We start from the raw sequence: 14069 nt of genomic DNA on the forward strand, positions 1-14069 counted from the left end.
CCCAGGTTGTTGAAAATGGTCGCTTCCTTTTCCCTTTTGGCCACTTATTAATTTATTTTAACATTTGAAGGTGTCCATGAACACATTCTCTGTGTTTCTTTCTTAAAAAAAAAAGAAAGAAATATAGAATTAGAGGGAATGAGAAGGTCCGTCTTCGCGCTGCCCTCACTTGCCCCCAGCTGTCACTGTCAACAATTCGATGTGTGTCCTTCCAGAATGTAGGATTGATTTCAGTTGCTGATTGAAGCAAGTATTTTGATAAGCAGAGGCTTAAAGTTTTCGTAGCCTAAGGCGATGCTGGTGCCACGTTCAGATGTAAAGGCTGGATCCGGGGCTGGAGGTTCAGAGGAGGCATCACGTTGACAACACTGTACTTTGTCCCCAGGGAAGAGCCAGGAGCCTTCAAACGCCTCTGACAGAACCCTGTGCACCCGGTCAATGCTCACAGCAGACAAGTAGATGAGGGTGTGACTCTATGCTGTTTTTTTACAGATGCCACAGCTCTGAAAGGAGTGGGGAAAATGTCTGATGTTTTGAGGATTCTAGTGTGCAAGGTTTTTTGCTTTTGGTTTTTTTGGTCAATTTAAGTTTTATTCTGGTAGAATAGGATCCCCCTCTTTCCTTAAATCAGCTCTAATAGTGACCAAAGGAAAATAAAAGTCATTATTTGTAGAAGATTTTGAGAATAATGCTGAAGATTTTGAGAATAATGCTTCTCCACTTTTTTTGTGTGTGTGTGTGATTAGAAGCAGGTAACCTGAGGAAGAGCTCAGGTACCACACAGGTCTTGAGGGGAGTCAAGTGTTCCCAAAATGCAGCTTCTCCAGGGACTCTTCCTCACTCCCACACCCCTGTTCCATCGAGACCCTCTTAGCTGCAGGCTGGGATCAGGGACGGCTGTGCTGACAGGGTCTTGAGGAAGAGGCAGGGTCTCTAGACAACCAGAACCTGGGGAAGCCAATCGACCAGGGAGTCGCAGAACCCCCTGCTGGAGATGGATGCAGTGAGCAGCGGGACACCGGGGAGAAGCTGTCGGAGCTGTGCTCGGGGTGTAGGATGGGAGGGGACAGAGATTCCGAAGATTGCTCTTCAGGAGACCTCTGGATCTGAAACTCGAGTTCCTGGGCCCCTTTTGTCTTTGAGCAGACGGGATCTCTCTTCTAGGGGTGGGATCGGGCTTCCCGAGTTCCTTGGCTTAGAACCTGTCTCTGCAGTAGGATGTTATCCCGTTGACGAGTGCAAGCTGGGAGGTAGCTGCATGGGGAAGGAATGGAGCAGTAGGAGAGGCTTCCGTCCACTGGGCAGCAGCTGGGAGGTGGGGGAGGGCCTGGGGTGGGGCCTTTTCCTTCTCTCCTCAGGTTTGTCCTGCACGTAAGGTCCAGTGGAGGTCCCTGACGTCTCCTACACAGGCCAAAAGCCCACCCTAAGTGGTTCGTTTGAATTACCTGGCCTGTTTTTCTAGAGGGGCGATATGAATTAGTCAAATCAGATGGCTTTCATACTGAGCTGTAGTGAGAAATAGTTGGGAGTTTGGGAACTCGGGGTGCTCTGGGGGAGGTGGCAGGAGGAACCTGCAGATAATGGAACGGTTTGGGTGCTGTTTGGAGGCTCAGACTGCCCTGATAAGAAGGTTCCAGAAACCATTTGTCTTGAGATAGCCCCAGTGGCATAGCGTGACCTCAACTGATGGGGCAGAAAGGAACAAGGGGTCAGCCGGACACCCTTGGGCTAATAACTGGCCGCACCTGGTCACACCAAGGTCAGGATGTGAGAACGGCCGCCATGCAGAGGGGTGAAGGTGAGCTGGACTGGAGGGTGCACCTGGAGGCAGCTTTGTGCTGCTCCCCTATTTCTGGCTCTGGCCACAACACAGAAGCTGTTTGGGAATCCAGATCCCACTATCCAGGGGCCCTACTAAGTGAAATTTGTCTCTGTGATTGATGGCTTTTATACCCTGTCTCGAGTCTTCCCTGGGCAGGTGAATCCGTGACTTCTCCTGGTGTTAGCTGTTGTTCCTTAGCCCATAATTTCTCGCCAAAGCCTGGACTTATTACTCATCATTACACCCTCCGTGCCAGTCGTGGTAAATGTAATTTAAGCTGCAAGGTAGGCTGGCGGTGTTTTCGTTGATCAGATTTTATTAATCTTGTCTTTAATTTTATGCCTTCCATTCCATCCCTCCTCAATCCATCTTGGCGAGGCCGTTGTAGTTGCTACTGCCGGGAGCCGGGGCTGGCACGAGCTGGAGCTGGGACTTATGTGGGGTGTGACCTTACAGTGGCTCTGACACATACCCATCTAAAGGGACGGGGGTGCCACTGCATATGCGATGACTTCAAGCCTAATTTGAATATCCCCAAAGCAAAAGGATGGCAAGAAGGAAAATCGCTTCCTAAAATCCATATCCTTCGAAAGCTCACACTTTCAGATGCTCCATTTCCATTTCGACATCAGCGACTATCAAAGAGCTGCTCAAACTCATGAAAACTTCCCTCACTTAAAGTTTCCCAGCCCCTTGCACACAGATTTCCTTCCCGCCGGGGTCCGGCAGCGCCTCTGCTCAGAACCTGTCTGTCTCTCTCCTGCCTGGTGCCTTCAGAGGAGCTGCAACTTGAGCTTTTCCTTTTGACTTTGTTTTTCTTTCTTCAGTTCCCTTTTAGAGAAGCTGACAGGCTCCTTTCCTCTCGGGGTGGTTGGGGAAAGGCGAGAGCTTGGCGGTTTGGGCCCCCAAGCTTGTCTACAGAATAGCAAACACAAAGGTATTATTAGAAGGGTGTGATGAAATTTAAAAGCCTCTCATTCTTCCCCTGAAGCAATGTCTCCCTTGCCAGTTTTCTTTTTTCGCTTTTCTTAGTGCCTGGAAAGATATCAGGACCGGGTTTGACCATAAAGAAAGCACAGACCTTTATTCCTGATGCACGTTGTTATACATACATCATTTAAACTTATGCCTTTCCTCCTTTGCCCCAAACTCTGATAACCAAAATAAGCTCAGCACTTGAGCTGTGGCTCGGGGTGCTGCAAATACGTTCATATCACTTTTATTTTTCTATTTAATCACTCAGACGCCGCAGCTATTTTTTATTACCAAGAGGTCTAGCACCTTCCTCTTGAGCAGGCCCCTTTCTGTTTTCATCTAAGAATTACGGAGTTATATTCCCAAACTCACTGTGCTTTCAATGCCAAGCAAAGAGGGAGCCTGAGGCTGCCGACCAGCTCACCTGCCTGAAGCTTTCGCTGCTGCCAGAAGGTGTCGCTGTTGAGAACAGCCAGGAGGATGCTGGGTGGGTCAGTGGCTGTGCCCTTCTTGGCTATTCTGCACTTGAATGGCTATTCGGCAACAGAGGTGCTGCATCCTTGGGCACCAGAGTAACAGCTCTTAGTTTATACTCGATAAGTAGCTGCCGTTTCCCAAAGCACGACATTTTGTCCAGGGGGCTGAGTGCTAAGGGGTTCCAGCCAGAAACTGCCCTTCAACTTGAACGCATAGTATCCTAGACTGTCCCTTTCCTCCCTCCCTCCCTCCCTCCCTCCCTCCCTTGTCCCTTTCCTCCCTCCCTCCCTCCCTCCTTTTTAAATTTTTATTGTGGTAAGAACACTTAACATGAGATCTACCCTCTTAGCAGCTTTTAAAGTTTACAATATAGTATTGTTATCCACAAGCACAACATTGTACTGTAGATCTCTAAAACTTATTCACCTTGCATAACTGACATTTTATACTCATTGATCAGCAACTCCCTGCTCTCCCTCTGCCCCGCCCCAGCCCCTGGCAACCACAATTCTGTTCCTTGCTTCCATGAGTTTGACGATTTTAGGTACTTCATATTAAGTGGACTCATCTAGTATGTGTCCTTCTGTGACTGGCTTATTTCACTTAGCATGAAGTCTCCAGGGTCATCCCTGTCGTTGCGTATGGCAGGATTTCCTTCCCTTTTAAGGCTGAAATCGTCCTTGGTCACAGATAGCTCAGTCCTTCAAGAAAGATTCTGATAATGCTGAACCTAAAAGGGGAGGAATCAGGGCTTCTGTGCTCTCTGTCCCTGAGGCTTTCTCGACCCTGCTGGAGATAAACTCACTCATCCTGGAACCCATCCTCTGTCCCCATAGTTTCCAGGAGTGGTGGCTTTGATCAAGTCATCAAGTAGTTGGTCTTGCCTTTCCCCAGGGATTGAGGGTCCTTTAATTATATCCAAGACATCTGGTTTTCTGTTTTTGTTTTGCTTAAAAGCACAGCAAAGAAGGTCTCCCTTGATGCAGCTCCAGGAGAGCAGCATATGTAATTTTCAAAATTCTACCCTAGCCAGCACCACGTTTTCCACTCCAGGGCTGACCCTGTTATACTTAGAGCAAATGTGTCGCTGTTAATTTGTTAACTGGGACAACTGGGGAAACGTGTTACAAAACCATGCAGCACATTACTGCTTCAGTAACTTACTTGGTCTGACAGTGTTAGTGCACCTTTAAAAGGTGAGGAATGTGTTTTATTTGCCGGGAATCAGACCTCATTCACACAGTAAACTGGGGATCTTGGTGATCAAGGGCACTCTCGACTCCTTGGGCTCAATTCCTGTGCTGGAAACTGGTTTCTGCATCACCACATCCGGGCTTGTCTTGACATGCGGCAAGCACAGGAGAAGATGTCTCAGAGGATAATTAATGCCTAAAACTAGATGGGTAGATTAATTTGGTACTTAATTTTATTTTACACCGATTCATTCACAAATGGAAATCAGCAATTAGACAATGCAAACTTTTGAACCATGGAAGGAAAGGTTCAGGGATATGAGAAAATCCAAGTAAAACATTTTCCAGTTCATTTGAGCAGTTTTCATTTCAAATGATTACACGGGTGTCTTTAGCAGTGCATTTGGAGTGTCAAATAGCTTGTTTTTTTAAGGCGCTCCACCTGCTCAAGCTGCCTGCAACCCAGGCTCTGAGCCGGAGGCAACCTGGACCCCCGCGGGAGACTCCTAGGTGTGTGCAGGGGGCTGTCATGGTCGTGAGAGAAGAAGGATGCCCTCTGACCTCTGCTGCCACCTCTTTTTCCTTGATTTCAGCAGGCGGGGAGGAATATGCTTCTCGTTGGATCTTCCAGGTCTCCAGCTCCAGCCTGGGCATTGAGACAAGACATGTGGCCATTTAGCACCAGCTAAGCAGTGCAGGATGGAGCGTGTCGGCTCCCTGGCTCACAGGGGTAACCTGAACTGCGAATCAGGGAGGAGCCTGCTACCACTTGCTCTATCTTAGGGTCTCCTATCTCTTTTCTTATCTCTTCTTTGACAGAGGTGGGTGTGAAGCCATTTGTCTGTTCCTTCTGGAGCCCAAAACACGCTGTCACTAAAAAACGCTTGTCTAGATTTACTCTGAATTCTCCTCCCCCTACCCCTGCCCAAAGTCAGAGCCTCGGCCTCATTTTCCACACCTGCCCACGTCCTCGCCGAAGTCACTTTTGCCACTCTTGGCCCTGAGACAGAATCGGACTCCTTTTCTTTACTTTGGGGCATTCTGTTGGTTATTAGATCCATGTGGACAGATGGAGTCTGGGCACCAGAACCGTCTTACTGTCTTTCAGTATAAAAGTGGATGGAAAAGAAATGGGATTGAATCTACCCAGGAAGCCTAAACAGAGCACCACATATATTTTTTGGGGGGAGAGGGGGAGGACGTGTCATAGTGGAGGGTCTCAGGAGTCAGATTCGGACCCGGCCTTGGTGGCTGAGAAGCAGAGAAAGTCAGGTAGGCGCTCAGTTTGGGGAGAATGAAGTGGGGCTAAGAGATGGAGCTGGGAACCATCCTAGACACGGGGAGAAAAATCAGTGCAATAGGAAGGCGAGGTGTTGGAAGCCTCCGCTGCCATGCTGAAGTGTTAGATTTTATCCCTCACAGGTCGATAAGGGAGGAGACATCATCTGCTGGGCCTCGGAGAGTTCCCAGGGGGCAGTGAGAAGGGAGAGTTGGAGTGGGGCGAGGCCAGGAGGCCAGTAGGGTGTTCATGAGGTGGACAAGATGAAGGGAGACCAGGAGAACAGGGCGGAAGTTGGGAAGCTTGATAGGCACCATGGAGGGGAGAACTTGGTGATTTATTGAACACCTGGCATAGGCAGAGGGTAACGTGGGCCTCCACAGCCTGGAAACCTGCAGGTGATGGAGTTAGTAGCCAGGATGGGAACAGACGAAAGACAGACAGACTTGTCTCTTGGGTTGGAGGCAGGGGATGAATTGTTTTGGCCATACTACACTAAAGGGTGTGTCCGTCAGGACTCGTTTCATCCATGACAGAAACCTCATTTAAGCTTTCTAGGGCTAAAGAGGGAGTCGTACTAACCCATGGGACCGGGTAGGGATGGTAGTTGGACATGGCTGTACTCTTCTCTCTTACCTCTCTGCTCGTCCACTTCCTTCTCTTGTACCATTTCTTGGTGAGAGCTGCCACCAGCAGCCCTACACACATATTTTATCACCTCATGATCAGAGAGGTAGAGACTCTTCCCCTACTGAAACCCGTTAGAAAAATCCCAGTTAAGGACTTTGATTGGCCTTGTTTGGATCATGTACCCATCCCTAGACCAGCCACTGAAGCCAAAGGGAAGGTGTAGTATAGCAGAAGCCAGGGTCAGCAGAGTCCACTATCAGGAGTACTGGGCTCAGAAAAAGAGGCTGAGTGTGAGTGCACAAGGCTGTCCACATGAAAGTCGAAGGCTTGTACGGCCAGGCACTAGAGGGCAAAGGCACAGAGCTTTCCGTGGCCCCAAATCCCGACACGAACTGCCCCCCTGCCCTTACTTGTCTGGCCTCTTCTCCAGCCATCTTGCCTCTGCTCCCTCTGCTTCAGCCACATTGGTCCCTTCGCAGCCTTACAGTGTGCTAGACGTGTCCTGCTGCTCGGCCTTTGCTCTAGCCGTTGTCTCTGCCAAGACCTCTCTTTCCCCAGATGCTCCCAGGCAAACTCCCTCACCTCCACGTCTCCTTAAGCCTCAGACGAGGGTCATGCTGGCCACCCTATTCAACACTGTAAGCCGCTGCACGCTCCCAGCCCCGCTACCTGCCTCTCACTTTTTAAAAGCTCTTATCGCCTTATAACACACTATATAATTTATTTACTTGTTTTGATTATTTGTTTCTATCAGCCTCAGCCCCACCACCCTGCACAGGGACGATCAGCCGGTGTGATGAGCAGGCAAGGCCCAGCTCCCACGTGGAGAATTTGGGAATCAACATGGTCTTGCTAACTCTGAAACCTGGTTTCTGTTACTGCTTCCAAATGATTGTCTTTCATGACAAGAATACAATGTTCTTAACACTGTTCAGTCTTAACGCCTTTCATCCCAGACAGGCAGCAGGATAATCCCGGGCAGCCTCTGAATCCAGACGCGCTTCACAGCTCAGCAGCTCAGACAGCATCAGCTTTAAAGAGAGTTTTCACAGAGTTAGGACAAAACGTCCATCAGAGCCTCTTGGCATCATTTAAAAAGAAAAAACTGTGCAGGTCGTACATGCTCATTAACGCTGTTATCTAATTTCCTTTTGAGCACTCAGTGCTTATTACAGAGGGGTTTCTCTGTGACAGCTTAGTGATTGCAAGAGTTATTCCTACAAATAGGAAAAAAATCCTCCCAGACCACACTGGTTTTTATGATGATGATGATGATGATAATGATGATGATGATGATGAAGTCAGTCACATTTATTGAATGCAGTCTGTTTGACTCCGGGTCATAGATGTGTAAGTCGTGTGCCTATTTCCCAAGAGCCCCCGCTCACCTGGTTGGACTTCGTGACTCCTGCTGCACCGTCATTGGAGTTCAGAGTCCTCAACCCTCACCCATTCCAAAGCAGCAGATATCAGGGACCTGGCTGTGCGTCGTCACGGGAGATGAATTCTTTGCTGTCACAGAGTGACAGCCAGTTCTCAATAATCCATGGTTATGTCACTGGGTTGGGTTCATCCAGGTGTTTGCCTTCCTACCTTCTCCTTGCACTGTGGGCATTTCATTAATCACAAAAGCCTCGGTTTTATGGGCTGCATCTTCAGTGCAGTGCTGGTAAACGATGCCTGCGGTGGGCGAGAGACCTGGAGTCGTTGCCAGAAGTGCTGAAGTTGGTAGGGGTGAGTGAGGACTTAACGGGTGTTTCGGGGGCCCTAGATTTCAGACCACCTTGTCTAAGACTGGGAGCATCTGAGAGAGACCCTGGCTTATCCCCTCTGCTTCTCCATGCAGCGTGATCCTCTTCAAAGGGGACCCTTCTGCTCTGCCCAGCAGCTGTTTCATGTACTAGGGTCCATGTAGTTCGGAGGCAAGGAAACTAGCTTCCCCTTGAAGCCTAGAGCAAAGCAGAGATTTTACACTCTCTATTTCAAGAAAAAGGGATGCTTCCATATCATATATCTCAAAATATGTTTTATCCACTGAGTAGGGAATGGGGTCAAATTTTAATGGGGAAAATGGAGACCCCAGTATTCCTAGGGGGCTGTCCCTTCACGCAGACAACAGCCTGTGGGATCCAAGGGCATCCCACATGGGCCAGTACCCATAGCCTGTGACTCAGAGCATTCTCATTTGTGTATGAGGAAATTTGCCCGTTTACAGGTGGCTGCATGTATAATTCATGCCCAGGTCTCACAGCCAAGTTTGGCATTCCGTTCCACCCAGGAGACCCCAGACCCTGACCCAGGCATCACCCTAAGTTAGGTACCCTGCAGTCACGCTGCCATTTCCATTTCCTTGGGCATTTCCAACTCAGTGAATGGGAAATTGCTCTGTAATTTTCAAAGCAATTAATTATGCAGAAACTGTTGCATCCAAGAAAAACAAGAATTTAAAAGAACGCTTAATGCGAAAAGTACCACACCGAGCTGGAGTTGGAACTTTTCGTGTTCCCTTTCCCGGTCGCTGTCGCTGTCCTCGTGCGTGAGGCGGACCTGGGCTCGCATCCTGGTTTGGCTAGTTCTAGGACGTGGGCAGCTGGAGGCCTCAGTTTCGCTTCTAGAAATGGGCGTAATGACTCCATCTTCACAGGGCAGCTGTGAGGGTGGAATGAGGTGTCCGTGCAAACGTATCAGCACAGTGCCTGCCACCTAACAGGAAACTCACTCTGTCTCTCCCTCCCTCTTTCCACAAGTTTTTATCAGAGAGAACAACAAAAGCCTAAGATTTCAAATGAAACATTTCTGCCCAATAGCAGAGACCTTAAAAGTAGGATTTGTGGGTGGAGGGGGTAGCTTCTTACTGCTTTACACTTGTGTGCACCCACGGCATTCAACAGCATGTGGAAATGTCAGCCCGTTATGTGAGGCCGTGTTGCTAGGCTTTATATATCACCATCTTTTCAGTTTTGTACCATTAGGGAAAAATGGGGGTGAAGGTGGGGGTGGACAAAGTTAGAGGAGTTTGGCGCATGTGTCATCTCAAGAACATTCCTGCCCAGAATAGACAATTATTGACACACAAAGATACACACAGGAAGACGTGAATGGAGCTGGCCACGAGATTGTTGGGCCTGGAGTCGTAGATTCACTATTGTTTCAACTGAATAGGCAGTGGGGGTACCGACCACTGGCAGCCTCTTGGAGCACGCGCTGCTGCAGTGACGTGGGGTAACGGTGAATAAAGGGTTCTTAGAGGTGCCTGTGTCTGAGTCAGTGATCCGTGCTACCCAGCAAAGGGCGGTCACTGACTCAGTGCCACGGAATATGCACCTTCCTCTCTTCCGGGTGGCTCTGTGCTGTGACTCATCCGATCACCCTGTTAGGAAGCAAGCCACAGCCGCGTGCAGAGTGGCTCGTCGAACCGGATGCCGGAGCCCCAGGTCTGTAGAGCTGGGGACATCATGGCTGGAATGTGTGGATGACGGTGATGGTGACGAGGAGGATGACAAGGAGAGCAACATTTGTTTGACATTTACTGTGTGCCAGGCACTGTGCCGAGCTCTTCACAACATTCCCGGAAGTGGGTGTTGTCACCATCCTCCTTATTTCACCAATGACGAGGTGCGACCTTGAGCAACTTCTGCAGTCACCCAAGTGGTGCCACTGCAGTGACAACCCAGAGGGTCTGTCGGGCTGCAGAGGCCAGGGTCTGTACACCATGCCGCCTGCTTCTGGTATAAATGTGTGATCTTGCTGACCACCCACTTTGGGTGTGTGGAATTGGCTACTGGCGGCGACTTTATTTTCACTTTTTATTTATTCATTTTAAAATAAAATTTTGAAATAAGAGACCTTTGGATCTTGTCAAGATAGGGCTTAAATGCCCCTCACAAAACATATTTCTTTACACTCTTAAAAAATTACTGAGGATCCCAAAGGGCTCTTGCTTATGTGGGTGAATCCGTTGATACTTATCATATTGGGAATCAAAGCTGAGGAAATGTTTATCTATTTATTGTTTCATTTAAAAATAATACTGGAAGTCCATTACATGTTACTATAAATAACAACATTTTTATTAAAAATCGCTGTATTTTCCAAAACAAAAAACCTTAAGGAGAAGTGTGGCATTGTTTTACACTTTTAGAAATCTAGCATCTGGCTGGAAGATACCTGGCTTCTTATATCTGCTTCAGCATTCGGTCTGTTTCAGTGTCCTATGTCTTGACCTCTGGAAAAACTTCCTGGTACTCATGTGACAGGATGAGACTGAGAAAGGTAAATAAGAACTTAATATGGCTGGGAAAGTAGTTTTGACCTCACGGACCCTAAAAGATGAGTTTGAGATTTCCGGGGTCCCGGGACCTCATTTTGAGAATGGCTGCACTAGAAGGACCAGGCTAGCAGACATGTGTGTGCACAAGTGTTCCCACGTGTCCTTGAACTAAGACAGTCTGGGTGTGTGTGGCTGCCTTGTACCCGTCCCGTCCAGCTCCAGCAGGTCAGGATGGCTAGGCTGCAGGATGTCTGTGGGAACCCAATGCCAGAGACTTTCTGGGTGGAAATGGGTCCTGAGAATTCCAGAACAGCTGAGCCTCCCACCAGCTGTCACTGTGGCGCTACGTGGTTGCTGTTGTGCCCAGCCCAGCTTGCTTTCCATTTCTGAGAGATGCCCTCCTGACAGACAGTGCTTCTTTCTCTTTTTCGACATGGCTAGGGATTTCGGCATCATATTAACTCAGTCAGGCAGAACTCTGGGCTGATGTAGAAAAACCTTTTGTGTCCGGAAAGACTCAGTGGCGCTTTCCTCTTAAGTAGGAGCTCAGGGGAGTGTCGCAGGTAAAGCTCTGCTCCTTGGAATTTGGGATGGAGTGATACATCGTGATGTGGGCCACCTCAGGTGCAGCCCCGTTCTGTTCTTCCTGCTCTGTGACCACTTACCATGGTAAGAGAGAAAGGATTAGAATGACATCGAGCAAGGGCTAACCCTTAGACCTGGAAAGGCCACGAACCTGGAAGTTCAAGATTCCTCTGCTCACCCAGCACTTGGAATTTCTATTGGAGAGTTAGCTGGCTCCATCTAACAGCTGTGAACTTCTTAGTATAGGGATCTGGGGAGACAGAATGCTCTCTCTCCAAGAATGTGCACTCCAGCAAAGGACCTTGACCCTGTCCTGCTAGAAAACCTTTTCTGTGAAAATAGTTGAAAGCAAATGGGAAGTTCCAGGTTCAAAAATTCTGGTGGAAACTTTTTTAGCTAAAATTAGTCTTATGGTTTAGAAAGTTTGCTTTTTGCTTCGCATCCTGGCTGGTGGTTGGTTCCTTGACTGGTTTAGCAGAACTAGATCACCAGGTGCTTTACGGGGTCCAGAGGGTCAGAGATGAGTGTGCTGTCAGCATTGAATGTACCTGCACAGAGCAGAGGGGTGGGTCAGGGACTTCTCCCAAGTGCCGTTTCTCTAGAGCAGTGGTGTTCCAACTCTAGCCTACATGGGCATCAGATTCTGATTCAGGAATTGGGGCTTGATAATTTGCATTTCTAGAGCATTGCCTGAGATGCTGCTGCTGGTCTGGGGTCCACACTGAGAGAGTCACCAACTTTAAGCAGCGGTCCCCAACCTTTTTGGCACCAGGGACTGGCGCTCCTATAAGAATCTAATGCCTGATGATCTGAGGCAGAGCTGAGGTGGTGATGCTAGTGCTGGGGAGCGGCTGCAAATACAGATGTAGCTTTGCTCCCTCACCTGCCACTCACCTCCTGCTGTGTGGCCCAGTTCCTAAGAGGCCACTGATAGTACTGGTCCGCAGCCCAGGGGTTAGAGGCCCCTGCCTTGGAGAATGTTGATCAGGTGACCGAGGCTGATGGGCCTCATCCTCCTCTCAAAGGAATCTGCAAAGCGGAGGATGAGAAGGAGTGGCAGCCAGATGGGCCCGCAGGATCTTGAGAGTTAGGAGGGGACACAGGAGAGTCAGCACAATTGTGGCTGGGGTAACAACAGATATGACATTTTTATTTTTTAAACTACAAGCACCATTAAACAAAAAGTATGCCCACTAATTCTATCATTACACTAGTAAATGATAGAATTTACTAGTGTAGATTACTATATCCACTTAAGTCAGATTTTGGCTTCTTGTACACACAATTCACATCCAAATGGTAGCAAAGTCCAAGAACTAAAATTTAAAAGTCAAACGTTAATTCTTCTTACAGTGCTGTTGAGGGTGAATACAAGCTTGAGAAGCTGTGGTCTTCTTTTCAAAATCTGACTCTAACTCTTACCTGCTCTATGACTTTGAATGTTGACCTTTCTGGATCCCAGTATCCTCTCCTGTAAAAAAAAAAAAAAAAGGCTCACTTGGCCGGTCAGATTATTTGGTGTTGAATGACACAGGCCTGTGAATCCTTGGGCACAGTGACTGGCTCTAAGTAAAGGTAGATGTTAGGGCAGTGTCTGGAAGCAATTAGATGCACCTGCTGTTTCTCCTTGTTGAACGTGTAACCCCGAGATGTTTGCCATGAGTATCAATCTGTAAGTGACTGGAGCTGTAGAGTATAGCACTCAGATTCATTCATTTATTCATTCATTCACTCATTCAACAAATACTTACTGAACATCTACTTCATAGTGGGCATAATCCTAAGTGTTCACCTTCTCAGGATGAAGGCAAAACTATTAACAAAGCGAGGTTATAAAATAGAAAATGATGGAGAGCTGACGTGGGCTGGAAGGCTGAAGCTGGTGACCTCCTTCAGACGCGGAGCCGGCGAGGGGGTCGGTGAGAGGTCTCAGTGGGGATCTTTGAGATCACTGTGAATGGGTCCAAATAAGCCTTAAGATCACCTGGATGGGTAGATGGTTGAGGGCACGGTTTATTATTAAAATAGCTGACGTGGACCATGCAAATCAGCTTCTCTGCCCTGAAGAGAAAGGAGCGAGGAATGTAGTTTTAAAATTAGCTGAGAGCTTTAGGATAAAATGTAGAAAAAGGGGCGAGGCAGGGGGTGAGGGGCTGGGAGTGTGCTGTTAACACGAAGATGTTAAACATGAAAGTGGATTCCAAAGAAGAGTTATGGATTTTCTGGGGGGAGGGCGGGGATGGTGGGAATTATCTTCTGATGGCAATGGAATAAGGAATTTATTCTTTTGATGTATAATGCCACGATTCCCTGTCTCCTCAGCAATGCCCCATCAGGAAAGGAAGATATTAGAGACCAGCTATTTGCTGAGCTCGAGGTCTCTGTTGACCTTAAAACAACTTGCCTGGAGGAAAAGTGACCTCGTGCATATTTACTATGGAGCATAATTTTCCTTAGGAGGTCGGCAACCCTATTAAAGATTAATAGGGGATCTTATTTTCATGTGTTTCTGCTTAAAGTCTGTGTGTGCAAGTGCAGGCTGTTCGCCATTCACACATCCCTTTGCCTTCCCCTTTCCGCACGCCCTCCCGGGGCAGCAGAAACTAGGCTCCTTCAGTGCAGAGAAGGTGAATTAACACGCTGCTGAGCAGAGCTTGGAGCTTGGGGCGCAGGTATCACAGAGGTATTTAGTGCTCATTCTTTGGGTGTAGGGGAAGTGAGAGGAGTCTTGCAAATTATTAAAGTCAAGAGAGGCTGTGTAATTTTAATATTTCATCTTCTGGGAACTCCCAGAGAAGCAAGGTTTAACCAAAGGAGGCCAGGCATCATTCGGGATAA

At 48.2% G+C, this 14069-nt stretch overlaps 1 protein-coding gene across 2 annotated transcripts in view; it reads left to right on the forward strand.

Moving 5' to 3' along the window:
• GFRA1 (GDNF family receptor alpha 1) overlaps positions 1-14069 on the forward strand; it is a 195458-nt gene that overhangs the window by 142872 nt on the left and 38517 nt on the right. The window lies entirely within an intron of this gene.

Source organism: Pteropus alecto, unplaced genomic scaffold (assembly GCF_000325575.1).
Source record: "Pteropus alecto unplaced genomic scaffold, ASM32557v1 scaffold177, whole genome shotgun sequence".
Classification (NCBI taxonomy): domain Eukaryota; kingdom Metazoa; phylum Chordata; class Mammalia; order Chiroptera; family Pteropodidae; genus Pteropus; species Pteropus alecto.